We start from the raw sequence: 19,074 nt of genomic DNA, 5'->3' as shown, positions 1-19,074 counted from the left end.
TACTACTAGATGTCCACCAATACATAAGAGTGTCAACTATGAGAGGAGAGAGTATTCATAATGTTTACAATCCATTATCCAAGCAAGTCATTGGTTATGTACCACTATATTTGATACTTGCAAGGTGGATGAGATTGCCAAATTAATGGCCAACTTCCGTGGAATTTCGTTAAATAATAAGTGTCTCAATCTGTGGCTCCCTCAAAAAACAATTCCTGGGAAATTATTAAGGCGAGTAAGGTAGCAAATTACCGTACATGGACCACTCTAAACAAAATTATATAATATTTACTTTTCCATACCGTGCATGTCATGAGTTGATTTATAATTTAGTGATAATGAGAGACATAACATGATAATCGTGGTAACATTTTGGAATATATTCAAAGGTAGTGGTATGTAATTTCATATTTTCGTTCTGCATTTTCTTTATTATTGCCTCTACATTACAAACTCTCTTCGTGGGAATTAAAACTTCCGTACAGCAGATTTATAATTTTCGACTTCTTCTTGGATACCGGTAAGTATGAAGCATATGTTCTTCGGAGAAAAACGTTGAAGAGAACTTAATAAAATGTAGTGAATGATGATAGTACTTTGCAATAATGATCCTAACTTTCTAACGAGTAAAAAAAACAAAAAACACAGCATGTACGCTATGTTCATGTCATAATGTTAAAGTACTAATAGACATAAATTGTGTTCATTATTTATGCTTTTAATGGTTGTGAAACTCTCCCAAACTCACAACTAACAAGTACTTTTCTATTATAAACATGTTCATAATTTAACGGAGTAGAGCCGCTTAGTTCGAGAGTGCTGCTTCGATTAGAGCTCGTTTCGCCTTATTGCGTTTTCACCCCCCCCCCCAATACAATTTGGCGTGATTTATGTGACACTAACTTTCTAAGGCTAAACAGGATAAGGCGAAATGGGATGTCCCGTTTCGCCTTACACACAAACCTAACCTAACCTAACGTAAAATATGATCTAAAAATGTCAGGATAAATAGTACTAAAATTTCTAATACAGTTAATATAAATCCGTTTACATAAAAAAGTATATATATATATATATCATTGTAGCATGTTGTTTTATTACATTAATAATAATGACCCTTCATGTCGATAATATTCTCTGGTGGGAAACTTCTTGTGTGTAAGGCGAAATGGAATGTCCCGTTTCGCGTTAGAAAGTTCGTGTCACATAAATCATTTGAACTTGTATTTTGAGGGGGGGGGGAACACAATAAGGCGAAATGGGAGAAGGCGAAACGGGAGGACACGGCTGCATCAAAGTGAAAACGATTCATTTTTGTTTGCTAGGAAGATTGTTCTTCGTTTTAAATTTATAGACTATATTTGTAAAGGATTATTTCAAGCGAAATAAGAGGTTAAGTACAAACTGTGTCTTTGAATACCTGCAACGTTAACTTGTATAATATTATGAAAAGATCCAGTTCGCGTATGTCCTGAGTTTTTGTGTATAGTGCACTTTATACACAGATAGGCTAATCTCGACTGGACCTACAGTTTAAGTGGGATCCGAATCATTGTGTGCCTCCACTGGGTATCGGACCCGGGACGGCTTGATTACAAGACGACTATATTACCACTACGCGTATGGTATGAACTACAATTTAATGTACAATTACAAGAACTATCTGATATATGGGTTAAATTATTGCCATCATTTTAGGGAATGCAGTGGTTTTCCCTGTTTCGTATTAAGATTGAATCGTGCATTTTTCACACAAAAGTACAGGCAGAGTACAGATAGGATGCACAAATATTTCCAAGCAAATTGTCCATCATTCACTTTCTAGTACAAAGTGCAAGGCTCAAGAATTGAAAATAAACACTAAAAAAAAAAAATAACAATTGAGAGTCTCTGCACAAGTATTAGTACAATTACTTTCCTTAAGTTCTAAGAGCAAAATAATTAAAAAAATAACATTTATCCTATTATTCTTATTACATTTCACTGTAAGCTCTACTGGCACTGAATATTACATCTACAGTGTGCTATGGTCTATGTGTGTTTCTAGTTGCTATTAAGCCTAATGACGAAAGGTTAGTAAACACATACCTATCCTTTACTGTAATTTGGAACATTTGACTGAATCAGCAAATTCATGTTACAGCCATGTTGTAATTTTCATTGTTATTGGCTTGACATTTCTGCAAGCGTTATCTGAAAATTTTGATTTTATGCCTTGTCTGGGGCTTCGATACACAAATGTCCGACTCATGCCGGAGCCTCCGAAATACTTAGAGGAAAGTGAGCAAAGTAAGACCCCCGTTTTGGTTTTCATCCCTGGTATCATTATGGCACATTATTTCTATTAGAAATTTAATAAAATGGATTCTTTGATATGTTTGCTAACGTTTTGAGTAACTTAATCCACTTTAAAGCGCATGATGCTTTTCCAGTAAGAATGTCTGTAAAAAGGGACGGAAAGTAACAACGGAGGAAAAGTGTCCAAAGTCGGATCCCTCATTTTAAAAAGTTCCAAAAATTGGAAAAGACGCAAAGAAATGTAAATATAAGATACGTAGTAAATGAATTACATTTATTGAGCTGGCATAAATAATATGGGTGTAAAAAAGTAATGTAATATAGACTACCAATATCCTAACTGCGTCAATCGCCCTTTCCATTTGTTGGACATCCCACCTTCTCTCACCTGCATTGCCTTTTCCCTTGAACATCTGAAACAATATTTAAAAGGACTTTATTAACGAGTAACGACCCTTTGCTTCAATTACAATTGTAATGTTAGGCATTAATTGAGGGGTCCTACTTAGGGTATTTTACTCGTGGAGTCTTATTGTTTATACAACAAGACCTTCAAACAAACCATACAATCCTTACTAGTGTCAAAATTGTAACAAGATTGTTACTTACCTCTCTCTTAATTAGCAAAATTCCCACTGTTGTGCACCGATGTACTAAACACAAAAACAAGTCATGGCCGACTACAGCACCTGATATTTGCACGTTACTGCTGATACCTTCCCTACACAATCTTTTCGTTATTCTTGACGTTTTTCTCCCATTGTCACCAGTTGGCAGCACCTACGAGGGGCGATCAGGTTGCTCCGACCCTAACATAGAAGGAATGACGTCAAGATTGATTTTTTATTTTGTTATTGTTTAGTGATCCTGATAACCGTCGCTGCGCTTAAACTTGCAGAACGATTATCAATGCAAATAAAATTGCGTAATTAACGATAACCGTTATATTTAAAATAAATACAATACAGGCGCAGAAAATCTCACTACTTCCATCACCATTTTTAGTACTTATTATTTCTCGTTGCTATGGTTACAGCAATTTGATTTCTTGTATTTTATACAGCGTGATAAGATGATTATAACAATATATATAAAATAAACATGCATAAGTTAAAAACAACATCAATAACATAAATAATATTAACTTTGAACATGACAGTTTGAGAATAGGACAGTCTCAATCTCTCCCCTTCTCCTGGTAAAAAAAAAAAATGAACATAACATTTTTTTTTTTTACATAATATATAAGATTTGAGTCCTGCTTTTAATATACACTCGTCAGGATAATGAAAGAGTTCACTTGACATAAATAACCAATTCACAAATTTACAATACTCTTTTTACTAAAGTTCTGAAAATGTCATCTTAGTGTTTGAATTTACAGCTACTTATGCATCACTTCATGACAATTACATTAGTTTAAGCAATTCTTCTTTTTTTTCATCAGAACAATTAAATTTCTTGATATTTGACAAGTTCTGCCTTGTTGTTATCTTATTTCCGTCCATAGACATCAAAATTGTATAGGCCTAATTGTTTTTCACAGCATCAACTATATAGGGTCCAAGCCATAATTCCATAAACTTATGAATTTTCTTGTTAATTGCACTACTATGTTCATGATTTTTCACTAAAACAATATCACCTGGGACTATCTTCAATTTATTTGCATCACACTCAATAGGTTTGGACTTATATCTTTCCTTAATACGTGCTTTGGCGATAAAATACTTATGTTTCCAGGGCACAAACTTTAAATCATCTGGCCACTTAATTTGATTGATAATTGAATCCTTTAATTCGTGATGAAGAAGAAGTTCACTAGGTGTGAAACTTGTTATTTCCGAAACGGAATTATTAAGAAGTCCTGTTACATAATTCAAATATTTTACCCAGTCCTGATGATTTTGCGAAGTATATAATCGTAACAATCGTATTAACTCTTTGTTGTACCTTTCCACAGGATTTGCGAAAGGCGAATAAACTGACGTGGTGATATGTTTTATGTTACAGTCATCCATATATAACTTCCACTCTTGTGATTTAAATTGGGAACCGTTATCTGATAATATCACCTTACATGCTGGATAGTGGTAAAAATACTGGAGCTTGAATTTATTAATTATTTCACGTGACGTTGCCTTCCTTAACGGATAAGCCATTAAAAATTTGGACATCGTGTCAACTATTGTTAAGATGTAACTATATCCTTGTGATTTGGGTAACGGTCCAACAAGATCTATTGATAACATATCATGTGGAGTAGTAGAATATACATGCAATTCATCCTTACTAATTTTTGTGTGAGCTTGTTTAGTTTTTGCGCATGTTAGACAGTCGTTCAAATACTGCTTGATACTAACTTTCATTTTAGGCCAATAATATAAACTTCTGCACTTATTAAATAGTTTATAGTATCCAAAATGACCTTGTAAGTCATGTAATTTATGAAGAATTTTGGGTACAACAATAATAGGTACTACAAGTTTCCACTTGTCTTCTTTCAAATGTTTCAGGAATAATATATTATCTTGAATCGAATATTGCCTTTTTATATTCTGTGACAAATTCCCATTTTGTAACTTTTGTACAATGGCACTGCAATAAGAATCCGAATTTTGACTTTCTTGCCAAAATGTTACACTATCTTCGTCAAGAAAATCAAGACTTATGTTATTTACATATAGTTCCGATAGAGTTGGAAAACCTGTACTTAAATCAGGATATCTGCTTAAACCATCTGCAGCTTCATTCGATTTTCCCGGCACGTGATATACATTATAATCAAACATTTGTAATTTCAAACTCCAACGATTTAATCGTGGATTCAAAGTTTTAGTAGATTCTAGCCAAGATAAAGATTGGTGATCGGTAAACAATTTCACCTTAGTTCCAGCTATGTAAATGTAGAATTTTTCAAAAGCAAATAATATCGCTAAGCATTCAATCTCGTGAGTATTATATGATAACTCATTGCCTTTAAGAGATCTGCTAACGTATTGAATTATACGTGGTCCTTCTTCAGAATTTTCAGTTGAGTCTTGCCATAGAACAGCTCCTATTCCTTTCTTCGAACCGTCTGTGTTGACATTGAAAGGCTTCGTGAAATCTGGTTGATACAAAGCCTTTGGAGATATCAGTGACTTGCGGAGGTTTTCAAAAACTGAAGCATGAACATCATTCCATTGCCATTTTGATTCCTTTTTCAACAGATCATACAAAGGCTGTGCCATTTCAGCAAATCCTTCAATAAACTTTCGCCTCCAATTAGCTAATCCTAAGAACCTTCTCAAGGAGCGTTTGTTTGTTGGAATTGGAAAATTAATAATTGCTGAATTCTTTGCAGGATCAACCATAATTTTATCACCGGACACTATGTGTCCAAGGAAGCAGATTTCTTTGTAAGCAAACTTACATTTGGAAAATTTAATAGACATATTGACACCCTTTATCTTTTGTAAAACTAGTTCTACATGTTGCATATGTTGAGACCAATTTTTGCTGAAAATTAGAATATCATCCAAATAACAAACAACAAAATTTCTGCAATCGGTGGAGAATATTTTATTCATCCTATCCTGGAACACTGAGACTGCTGATCGAATCCCAAACGGAAGATAGCGGAAAAGATATTGTCTGCCTCTATAAGAAAAAGCTGTGTAAGGATATGAATCTTCAGTCAACGGTATTTGAAAATAACCGCATGATAAATCAATTGAAGAAAAATAAACACATCCTAGGAACCTCTGTAACAGTTCGTTGATTGCTTCTACTCTCACTTGTGGAGAGATAACATGTTGATTTAGTTTCCTAAAATCGATCACAGGTCTCCAAAGACCTCCTTGCTTTGGCACTATATGTAGAGGGTTAAGATATGGTGAAGAATCCTGGTAAATAATTCCCCATTTCTCCCACTTGGAAAGCTCTTCTTCTAAAGGTAGTCTCCTTGATATTGGTATGGGATAAGGTGTGCTTGTAATAGGTGTTACAGTATCTAATTGAATCTTGTAAGGTTCAACAATTGCTTTTCTAGGTTTATCTGAAAATTGTACGTGATAATACGACAGAAGTTTGAATAAATCAGCTTTCTGCAAATTGTCTAAATTATCATTTCTAAAAACAGACTCATAAATGGACTTCTTAGCTGGCATATATTCTACATCATCATTCAAAGTTGACGCATCACGTAACAATCTACATGAATAACTTTCATTATCATTTAATGTATCTTCGGAACATAAGTTAGACTTTGTACAATACTTCAAATCTTCTGTAGAAGAACATTGCCGAGTTAAAACAGAGGAAATTTCCTTTCCTTTATCATTTAGCAAACTTACATTCCCTTCTTTAAAATCAATTACAGCTTTATATTTCCTCAAAAATGGAACTCCTAAAATAACATCGGCATTCAACTCTTTAAGAACAAAAAATTCCATAGAAAAGTATTCGTTCTTTATCTGCAGATTAATAATTTTACTGCCAACAACTTTACACTTCTTGGATCCAGCGAAACCGGTGAGTTTTACATCTTCCACGTTATCCAGTTTAATGTTGCCAATCAAAGACGATAGTTTACACCAAACGTCAAAATTTAGAACATTTGCCTGACTTCCAGAATCTATAATACAAACTACAGGTATTTGACAAATAATTCCATGAATAACTGGAACTTCAGTTAATGGAACCGGAATATCATAATCACTAACAGTCCATTCAGGTTCTTCTTCAAACCATTCCAATAAAAAATTCACTTGTAGTGGTTCCGATATTAAGTCTTTATCATCACGTACATTCATAATTTCCTGTGTTTGAAATGAATTTCGTTTGTTCAAATTTGGCCTCTCTGAAAGAAAGCAGAGTGAACGAGGCACTTCCATCCGCTCCTTTAATTTAAATTTGTTGTTGATTGGTAAGATGTTCCAATACCAGATTGTCGTGTAAATGTCCTTGATACATTTCCAGAAGGAGAATTTGATATTCCAGAAGTTGTAGATGCATCTTGTGGTTGTAATGAAGTCACATTAACAGGTTGACTGTAAGTAGGAGCGAGAGCAGGCTCACTTGTATACTGCGCTTGCCTATTGTAGAAAATCCTTCCATTCTGACTACTGTTAGGTAACTGAGAACTTACAGCATCCTGATTATAATGCCTATTTGTAATGTCACCGGAAATACCAGAGTATGCATTATTTCTTTGGAATCTGAAATTATTTCTGTTATTATGTGAAAATCCTGAATAGCCTCGATTATTTCTACGTCCTCTAAAACTACCATTGCTACCTCTAAACTGTCCATATCTTGAATTAGCATTGCCAAATTCATTAGTAAAAGGTACTTGAGCATCCATCGACGAAGTCTGAGTAGAAGATGAGCAAGTGTTTTTGGTGTGTTTAACATTAATTTGCTTGACACTAAATTTTGATTTCATACTGTCAGGATTCTTGTTCGGTTTAACCTAACTACTATTATCGGTTTCTTCCTGTAAGAAAATAAGTCCTCTTCTACTAGTTCGGACAACATCTAATTTCCTTAACATAGTTGTTAACTGGTCCATAGAACGTATCTCATGACAAGTTATGTTATTAGCTATATTATTTGGTAACTGGCTAATAACTAATTGAATAACATCCAATTCGTTTGGATTCTCAACTAAATTGCAATAATTTGAATATGTTTTCAACGCAAAGCTTTCTAAATCACCATGTACTGTAGGATCATACTTCCTGTTCCTTAATACTGATAACTGAGACTGTATTATTTCCGGACTTGCAAATTGCTTCATGAATTCCCTTTGAAAATGATCATATGAAGAAAACATACGTTTGTGAGTTCTATACCAGTACGCAGCTCTGTTGGTGAAACACTGCTGAATACTCTGTAGCCTTTTGTTAATTGGAATGCCCATAAGATCAAGCATAGAATTAAGATGTTCTAGATATTCTCGAGCCGATTGGTCTTCTATTTTCCCAGAAAATTCAGGTAAATGAGACAGTTCATTTATCTTTACATATCTGTTTCCTCTATCCCCAACAGTAATTACAGGTAAAGACGTTGGAGAAATACAACCATCAAACTGGCTTTGTGGATTATCACAGTAATTGTTATTTGTATTTGACTCATTAACACCAATTTCAGCATTTGGACAACTTGTGCCAGTCATTAAATTTGAATTACGCCTTTCACCTTGAAACCATGGTCTGCAAGCTTCATTCTGCAAGGAAGAAATATGACGAAACTCACATGTTTTACCAGGGACATTACTATGATGAACGACAGGGAGGTTAGGTTCTTGCGAGTATGTAAACATTTGATTTATGTAACTATTTTCACCATCAGCAGAACAACATTGTTGAACATTGGAATGTTTATCAATATTTGTAACGGTAGAATTCAATCTAGAAGTTGTCTGCATATTGTTAATCGCATAATTACTTGTATCCTTAAACTGTACACTATTAGGTGACATATTATTTCGATAATGTTCCTCATTGCAGGTTGGAATAAATCTTTTGTTTCGCTTCCAGCGAACACGATTTCGAACATGCGGTTCATCGAACGTTGTTTTCACATGGGTTGTTAAAGATTCATCAGATGAATAAGTAGATGAATTAGTCACCCCCGAGTCAACTGCATTTCTAGCCCTTTCACGCGATGTCTTAGTTTGAGAACTATTTTGTGCAAGAAGAGGTTTCAAATTTCCTTTTGTGTTGCGTTGAAAATTTGCATAATTAGTTTGCAAAACATCAATACGAGATTCTATATGTTGAAACCTGTTATTACAATCAATAAGATACGTTCCAAAATGTACATTTTCCTTACCAGCAACTTCCAACGATGTCAATCTATTATTAATATCAGTTATTTTGGATGAACATACTGTAATAGATTTATCGTATTCACTAATCAAATCTTTATTTATTAAAATTTGTTGACCTTGAACGTCTTGTTCTGTTCGGATTTGAGAAATATTGCTATTTGAAATACTTCCCAAATGTTCATTTTTCTTGACACATTCGGAAGCTATTGAATCAAGTTGTGTTTTAACATCGGAAGTCAAGTTGTCTAATCTTTGATTAACAGTATTAATTTCTTGATGAACCAATTCAAATTTTGAAGTTAGGTTACTATAAATATCCAATTCCAATTGTTCAAACTGAGACTTAATATTCTCACTAAACTCTGCAAATTCTTGATTAGATTGCTGTAACTGTAATTTCATATCTTGGTTAGCAAGATCCATTCGTGTTTTTAGTTCTTCATTAGACTGTTCTAACTGCAATTTCATTTCAGAATTAGATTGTTCTAACTGTGATTTCATAGAATTTTCTAACTGAGATTTCATTTCAGCATTAGACTGTTCTAACTGCGATTTCATTTCAGCATTAGACTGTTCTAACTGTGATTTCATAGAAATTTCTAACTGAGATTTCATTTCAGCATTAGACTGTTCTAACTGCGATTTCATTTCAGCATTAGACTGTTCTAACTGTGATTTCATAGAATTTTCTAACTGAGATTTCATTTCAGCATTAGACTGTTCTAGTTTCGTCTTGAGGTCTTCATTAGAAGCGACCATAAGCAATTGAATACTCTTAACAGTACTTAACAAATCGCCAAAATTCGGGTTAAGAGTTTCTAGATAAGCTGGCAAACTAAAAGGATCATAATCTGGTTTGCAACCTTTACAATAATAATTTTCTAGTGTAGTCGAATAAATTGTCCAGTGAGTGACTGTAAGTTTGAGACAAGATATGTGATGCCATGACGAGCACTGAGTACACTGAACATACCTCAAATCATTGTCTGGTTCATTACAACAAGATAATTTGTCGGGTTTTGTAGAACAAACATCATGTTCTGTAGTATTCGCATTACTGGAAGCAACTACGGGATTATCAGCATCAAAGTAAGTAGTCATTGTATTAGCCTGAATGTTTGTTTCTTTACGCGACGATTTAGATTTACTTTGCTTTAACTTATCAGCCATTGTGATCTTCACACATATGACGATTCACTTAAGAAGTTACGTTATACAAGCACACTGAAGATTGTGACGTAAGTCTTACTTCAGCATATGACAAAAATTCTGTTCCATTACAACAGACATTCTTACCACTGTCAGAAGATTGCACACTTTTTGAACAATCCTGGCTTCTGGGTCGCCACTCTTGGTAACCGTCGCTGCGCTTAAACTTGCAGAACGATTATCAATGCAAATAAAATTGCGTAATTAACGATAACCGTTATATTTAAAATAAATACAATACAGGCGCAGAAAATCTCACTACTTCCATCACCATTTTTAGTACTTATTATTTCTCGTTGCTATGGTTACAGCAATTTGATTTCTTGTATTTTATACAGCGTGATAAGATGATTATAACAATATATATAAAATAAACATGCATAAGTTAAAAACAACATCAATAACATAAATAATATTAACTTTGAACATGACAGTTTGAGAATAGGACAGTCTCAATCCTTTATATGTTTTCAATCTGAATTGCAAGTCTAAGTAACGTACAGTTTTCTTTTTACAGGGGTTTAACTGAGTGAAGTTGTGTCAATGTGCCAGAATGGAGAAAACTGAGGTGAGAGCGGTGATCAAATATTTTGTGAAGAAGAAGTGGACGGTATCCAAAATTCATGAGGACTTGGTGGATACATTAGGGGACAGTGGTCCTTCATACAGTATGGTTAAGAGATGGTGTCGTGAGTTTAATTGTGAGAGAGAGTCGTGTGAGGATGAACATGCAGGTGGAGCACCAAAAACTGTCATGACGACCGAAAACATTAACAAAGTCCACGATGTCGTGCTGAAGGATCGTCGAGTCACTATCCGTCATGTTGCTGAGATGTGTGGCCTGTCATATGGCACTGTGCAAAACAAAATTACCCTGGAATTGCAAATGAAAAAAATTGCTGCAAGATGGGTCCCTCGAAACCTCACTCCAGATCAGAAGCGCACCCGAGTGCTCATCAGTCAAGAATTTATTGACAAATTTCGTGCTGATATAAACAATTTCCTTCACCGATTTGTAACTATGGATGAAACATGGGTCCATCACTTCGACCCAGAAACAAAATCACAAAGCATGGAGTGGAAACACCCACATTCCTTACCAACGAAGAAGTTCAGGGTGCAAACGATAGCCAAGAAGGTGATGGCCTCAATTTTCTGGGACTGCAAGGGTGTCCTTCTTGTGGACTATCTACAAAGAGACCAAACCATCATTGGCACATACTACAGTGACCTAATCAAGTAATTACGTGATTCCATCAAGAAAAAGAGGCGTAGGATGTTGATCCGTGGTGTGCTCCTTCACCAGGACAATGCACCTGTCCACACCTCACGCATTGTGAGGGCCGCTATCGCATATGCATCGTTCGAATTGCTGCCCCACCCACCCTATTCCCCAGATTTGGCCCCAGTAATTTCCATTTGTTCAAACATTTGAAGAATGACATTCGTGGGCAAAAATTTTCTGATGATTCCGATGTGATAATGGCTGTGGACTCATGGTTGGAGGACCAGTCCGAAGATTTTTATTTTGCAAGGTATCCACGCGTTGGAGCACCGATGGGAGAAGTGCATTGGAGTTGCAGGGGAGTATGTTGAAAAATAAAATAAAAATTGAAACCCTATTGCCGCTCTTTCTATGTTAGGGTCAGAGCAACCTGATCGCCCCTCGTACTAACGGAAACAGGAAGGGGGTCCGGCTTAGGGAGTGGGGTCCATATTTGGCTATTTTCCTCTATATACGGGCCTCACACCAACTTTATTCGTTCAGAACGTTGCTTTGACCTGAAGAACTTTTCAAATGTTATATGACATTAGAAAATACGTAAATAATATTGATAAAAGTAAAATCCAATCTTTACCGTTATGTATAATGTACCTTTATTTTTAAAGCCGATATAGAGAAAATTTCATCCTACATTTGGAACTAACTGTAAGTTCGTAAAGAATTATCATCGTTACTATATAATTGCTAGGTAAAAATGTCATATGCGGGAAATGGATTTATTCAAATTTTCAGGAGAAAGTACTTACGGAATTGAGTTTCTGTGTAATTTCGGGAAGATTGTGGAAGTGTTTTCTGGCATTTTCCAATATATTTGGCCGCTAAATCATGTATTTTTCTATAATAATGTCCGTCCGATGCACGAAAGCTGTTGCTTGCATTTCCATCCATGTACTTGAACCGGATGTTGCGAGCATCTGATGACGTAATCCCCGGTAAGTGTTTCCAACCACACAGATTTTTCACTATATTGCCCAACCTAAGGTAACGTAACCTTACCGTGATGGTGCGTGGGGCTATCGTGAATGGTTTTTGAGGATATTCCTGGATGGTTATACGATCCAGAATGTTTTTGGGGCTGTTCGGGAATGTTTTTTTCGGGAATGGTTTTTGGAGCTATTCGTGGATGGTCATACAACTACTATCCCAAATGGTTTTTGGGGCTATGCGTGAATGGTTTTTGGGGCTATGCGGGAATGTTTCTGTTAAGAAGGTTGAAACACTGGTTTGCCGTTTGAAACACAACGCTAGTCAAGATTTCCCCGCAATTTTACGTGTTTATGAAGCGAGAAAAAAACGAACAATAATTACTCGATATGTCTAAAATAAATACTAATTTCGTTAAAAAAAAGCAAAATCCCTTGTTAAACAATGTTTCGCAATTCAGAATAGGTAAGTACGAATGTACACCACAGACATAACTGCATTATTGAGCAGAATATCAAATGTAAGCATACAGAATACATATTTGATTAATACAATAATATTTCAACATTACAAATAACATACATTTAGTAAAATACTGCAACAAATGTGTACTTGCTTAGCATTTTCTTTTTCAGTTTAATGCCATAAAATACTAATTGTCATCCTATCTCACTGCAATAGTGTATGAAAAGTTTATTCTGCGAGAAACCTTTAACCATTTACATGCCACTTAATAAATGCATCATGCTTTATTTTTCAACAAAATCTGTTTTCATCATTTTTTTACTTTTACGTCACTTTTCTACATTTTCGAGATTAATTGTGATAATGCAAGTGAATGATGATTAGGTGAAATTAATAGACAAAATAAATAAACACATATGTTCAGGCTAGAGCTCAATCCAAAACCCTTAATTAAAAGACTGGGTCTTAAACATACTCAATCAGAAATTGCTAAGGTTCACTAAAGTGTATTTACATTTTCACATACACATTAATATGAAATGAATCATTTTTATACAATTCTTCATAAACTTTTCATCTTCATAATAAATATATTTATAACTTAAACAATCAGAAGTGTTTCAAATTGTGAAAAACACTTCTAGTGTACACTTTATTGTACACTAGCCTATGTTACCAAAGTCTGTATAAGGTACTTCAATTATTTAATTCAAGAGATGTTGTAGTAGCAGTAGTAGTTGTGGTGTGTTTGTGTTTATATTGTGTTATAGTTGTGAAGTGTTTGTGTGTGTCTTGTGTAGTAGTTGTGCTGTCTAATGTGTTTGTGTTTGTCTTGTGTAGTAGTTCCTCCATTCATATTGGGGGTTAGGCGTAGAGCTGACAACTCTGCACTGTAAAAAGCCATGTCAAGAATCAGCAATATAAGGCCATGGATGTTCCCAAGGTAAAATATTCCGGAGGTAAAATAGTCCCCCGTTCGGATCTCCGGGTGGGGACTACTTTGGGAGGTCCCTGGACTAAGGATAAGATCTACGTTAGGAATAAGAAAAATATTAAATTAGGCACCTGGAATGTTCTGAGCCTTTACCGGCCTGGGGCATTTCAGTGTACAGTTAATGAGGTAGTGAAGTATAAATTAGATGTAGTAGCTGTCCAGGAAGTTAGGTGGCCAGGAGAAGGGAATTGTAAAACTAAAAATTATACTTTTTTCTATGGTGGTACTGAAAATCATAATTTTGGAACAGGCTTTTTCATAAATAATAGAATTATCTCGGCTCTTAAAACAATAGAATTTATTAATGATAGGATATCATATGCAGTTTTACAGGGTAGGTGGTGTAAAATTATTTTAATAAACATACATGCACCAACGGAAGATAAAGATGATAATACTAAAGATGATTTTTATACAGAGTTAGAACAGGTCTTTGATAAATTTTCTCAGTATGATATGAAAATTCTGTTAGGTGACTGTAATGCACAGATTGGGAAAGAAGAGACATTTAAACCCACGATTGGTAAAGAAAGTCTTCATGAATTAAGTAATGATAATGGTATAAGATTGATTACTTTTGCAACCTCAAAGAATTTAATTGTGAAAAGTACCACTTTTAAACATAAAGATATCCATAAATATACCTGGTCTTCTCCAGATGGTAAAACTCATAATCAGATAGATCATATTCTCATTGATAAGAGAAGGCATACTAGTATAATTGACGTTCGTACACATAGAGGTGCTGACTGTGCCAGTGACCATTATTTAGTAATTGCTAAATTAAGAGAGAGACTCTCAGTGATAAATCATAAGCAACAAAATCTAAAAGTTCTAAAATTTGATACAGGAAAGTTTACTGATGAAAGAATTAAGAAAGATTACCAAATTAAACTGTCAAATAGATTTGATGTTTTGCAGGATTTAAATGATGATGAAAATATAAATGAAACAGACGTAAATAAGAATTGGGAGCACATACGTAATGCAATAGAATCAGCAGCTAAAGAAAGTATAGGATACCATAAACCGAGAAAAAGTAAGCCATGGTTTGATAATGAATGTCATAATCTAATAGAAATAAGAAATCAGGCTAGACTTAGGTGGTTAAATAACTCTGATGATACAAATCTAAACAATTATAATAGAATAAAGCGAGAAGTTAACCGCACGTTTAGAAGTAAAAAAAGAGATTACTTGAAAAGCAAAATTAACGAAATTGAAACAAACAGCAAAAATAAAAATATCAGAGATTTATATAAAGGTGTAAATGAGTTTAGAAAGGGGTGGCAACCTAAAGTAAACTTGATAAAAGATAAAGACGGTGATTTTCTAGCTGACCCAAGCGATATTCTAAATAGATGGAAGAACTACTTTAATGACCTTTTAAATGTCCATGTAGGAGATAAATCAGAAGTGAATGAAGTACACACAGCAGAACCTTTAGTCCCAGAACCTAACTTGACTGAAATTAAAGATGCTATTAAAAGGCTAAAGAATAACAAAGCACCTGGCATTGATTTAATACCAGCTGAGTTAATTAAATATGGTGGAAATTCATTAATTTGTCAAATTCATAAATTAATTTGTTTAATATGGAATAAAGAAGAAATCCCTCAACAGTGGAAAGAATCCATAATTGTTCCTGTGTTTAAAAAAGGTGATAAAATGAACTGCAATAATTACCGTGGAATTTCTCTACTTTCAACAGCATATAAAATATTATCTAACATTCTTTTAACAAGACTAACCCCATATGCTAATGAAATTATAGGTGATTATCAATGTGGATTTAAACGCAACAGATCAACTACAGATCAAATTTTTCACATCAGACAGACACTTGAAAAAAAGTGGGAATATAATCAAAATGTCCATCAGCTATTCATTGATTTCAAAAAAGCATATGATTCGGTCAAAAGAGATAAATTATATAATATATTAGTAGAGTTTGGAATACCTAAGAAGCTTGTTAGTATGATAAAAATATGCACCAGTGAAACAGAAAGTAAAATTCGTGTGGGTATTAATATGTCTGACAAATTTACAATTCATGATGGGTTAAAACAAGGAGATGCATTATCTCCATTGCTCTTTAATTTTGCCTTAGAATATGCTGTTAGGAAGGTAAACGAAACTAAAGGAGGACTAAAATTAAATGGTATGACTCAGTTGTTAGCATATGCAGATGATGTAGACTTACTGGGGGATGATGTGAATACAATTAAGAATAATGCTAAAATATTTTTCAAAACTGCTAAAGAGATAGGTTTGGAAGTTAACAAAGAGAAAACTAAATATATGCTTACAGGCCGAAACCAAGTGTTAGGTAATAATCAAAATCTAATTATTGATAACAACTCGTTTGAAACAGTTTCCAAATTCAAATACTTAGGAGTAATATTAACAAATGAAAATTATATTAAAGAGGAAATAAAAAGTAGGCTTAATTCAGGAAATGCATGTTACTTCTCTCTTCATAAACTTTTGTCTTCTCGTTTAATATCTAAGAATCTAAAAGTTAAAATATACAAAACCGTAATTTTGCCTGTAGTATTATATGGGTGTGAAACTTGGTCCCTTACATTGAAAGAGGGACATAAATTGAGAGTATTTGAAAATAAGATCCTTAGGAAAATATTTGGACCTAAAAGGGATGAGGAGACAGGTGAGTGGAGAAGGTTACATAATTTAGAACTACATAATTTGTATTCATGTCCAGACATTATTAGAATAATTAAATCAAGAAGACTTAGGTGGGCAGGCCATGTGGCACGAATGGGAGAGGAAAGAGGAGTTTTCAGGATTCTTGTTGGGAAACCTGATGGTAAGAGACCAGTAGGAAGGCCAAGACGAAGATGGAGGGACAACGTCGAGATGGACCTAAGGGAAATCGGTAGGGATGGAAAAGAGTATATAGATCTTGCTCAAGATAGGGACAGATGGAAGGCCTGTGTTGCTGCAGCCATGAACCTTCGGGTTTAAGAAGGCTAGAGAGTTAGTTAGTTAGTACACCCACACAAGTAGTGTAATTGATGCTATAATAAACCCCACTTATAAGTGTAGAAAAGAAGAGCTCATATGATTAAACAGCCCGATTTGCCTACACTTAAAACCAAGCCAAGATGCCCTTATTCCCCATTTCTTCAAGTGTGATATGCTCTTAATCTCCAAGAATTTTGAATCCTAGTGTAGAAAAGAAGAGTTCATATGCCCCGATTTGCCCACACTTAAAATTATGTCAAGAGGGGGCATATAGCCCAATCGGCCATGTGTGTACATATTTAAATCTAAATAATTTTGATTTCTAGTGTAGAACTCCTCTCAGACAGATTTGCCCATGTGTGTAAAAGCTACATCTCTCAGTTTGTTGTCCATAAACTTGTCAAAAATATGCCCCCCTTGATATTGTTTTGGCTACACTTAAAAACTAAGGCAAAAAGCCACACACACCCACCCACACCCATTTATATTTACTTCCGGTCCGGTAATATGCAAAAATCTTCTAGAATTGCTCTGTGACTCTCTCATTTCTTACATCATAAACATATGATTTTTCCCCTATAACAATAACACTACATATAGTGTCATCAGGGAGTGTATCGTGGAATTCACAGATAATTTTAATGTTTGTCCTGTCATTAACCACAACTTGTTTCCTTTTTGAAGTGTTGATGACAAACATGGGTCTCTGTGCTTTGAATTCATCTGGTGTGTAATACATGTCAGTATTGCCAGTAGTGACCCTTTTGTATGCTGTAAATGCTTCATATAATTTGAGGAAATCATCCTTGGACATGTCTAAATTATAATTTTCTCTCGGAAATACCTCATTTCTGCCATTTTTAAGATATATGTTCTTGATGTTGCAGTTATCAAATCTACTTGAATTTTTTTCCTGATTATTGTGTCTTCCAGTCTGAAACAATACCACCACAAAATCCGGCATGTCATATTGTATACTGGAGAATGAATTTGTAGCATCAAACTCATAATAAGTACCAGTGGCAGGTTTCTGTACACATTGATATGTATAAAATTGTAAAGGAATCTGTGGATTTTTTATTATATCTGCTTTGTATTTAAGAGCATAACTGGCTGCATATTCAACAACTGGGATTCTTAGCTCCATAGTCTGAATAAGGCATTTGCCTTCATCAGGTAAGGTATTGGGCAGAGCTTCCCCTGTAGAGTTTATTGTACTGTACCTCATCAAAGCATTATTATCATTGGCAGCTCTTCTAAATGTGATTCTTAAACCACCCTTCCACATAATATCTTTGTAATCTGAGAAGAATCCTGGCAACAGGCGCATTGGGAACAGCACTGTGTGGATTTTGGATAATATTTTATCACCAGCCTCAAATCCACCTATTTTGTAGTAAGAAGCCTCGGTTTTGGATAATTTTAGTGTGGCCAAAGCTGTGGAGGTAATGCCGGGATAATCCACTCTGTTTATAACAACACCATGCTTTCTGATCTCAATTTCAGAGAACAGATGCGGCACAAAATTGTTCACCAATCTTATGTTTGAATTTGCCGGATAATCTGTTCCATCGAGCTTTACAACATCAAATTTGATGTATAGATCTGCTCTGTGGGGGTGTATAAAGCCATCCCCTACATCAAGATCAACCTCAATTTCTGTGTTGGGTTGATTTAAATTTGCAAATGTCCTCCTGTTTGGGGGGAATGATTGTAGCTCATAACTCTCAATATTTTCCATTTTTTTGTATGTATTTTTATTTAAATATTAATCTCTATGATTGCAGTTGTTGTGGCTCCAGCAAAATCAACTAATTCTTCTTTTTCATTAGTGACCATCAACTCAATGTTATCTATTCTATTATGGCACACAGGAAAATATAATGTTGGGGATGGAGTGTAGATGATTGGCTCCATAAATTCAGAATTAGGTTTAAATGTGGCAATGATGCCAGTTTGTTTGTGAGTGCCTATGCCATTTGATTTGGTGATCATACCCTCGGCCACATTACAGTGAATATTCAGAGTCTCTATGGCTAAGAATTTAGGTATATTAATAGCAGTGTGTTTGATGGCTGGTTCAAGTTTTGTGTTGTT

The 19,074-nt window shown here is 34.6% G+C and overlaps 1 protein-coding gene across 4 annotated transcripts in view; it reads right to left on the bottom strand.

Annotated features, from left to right (window-relative positions):
- The window catches only part of LOC145987647 (uncharacterized), a 43,901-nt gene that overhangs the window by 5,358 nt on the left and 19,469 nt on the right, over positions 1-19,074 (bottom strand). Inside the window, exon 1 of one of the 4 annotated variants that reach the window (XM_083122140.1) lies at positions 2,628-2,674. The exons of 2 other annotated variants lie outside the window; for them this stretch is intronic. The gene's annotated coding sequence lies outside the window, so the exon portion shown is untranslated. Of the gene's footprint in view, positions 1-2,088; positions 2,155-2,627; positions 2,675-19,074 lie in introns of those variants that run through there. One more of the 4 variants, XM_083122138.1, reaches the window with a different exon arrangement.

Source organism: Lepisma saccharinum, chromosome 5 (genome assembly GCF_977018435.1).
Source record: "Lepisma saccharinum chromosome 5, izLepSacc3.1, whole genome shotgun sequence".
Lineage (NCBI taxonomy): Eukaryota > Metazoa > Arthropoda > Insecta > Zygentoma > Lepismatidae > Lepisma > Lepisma saccharinum.
Note: the sequence above shows the minus strand (reverse complement) of the source record. Positions and strands in the feature narration are given on the sequence as shown.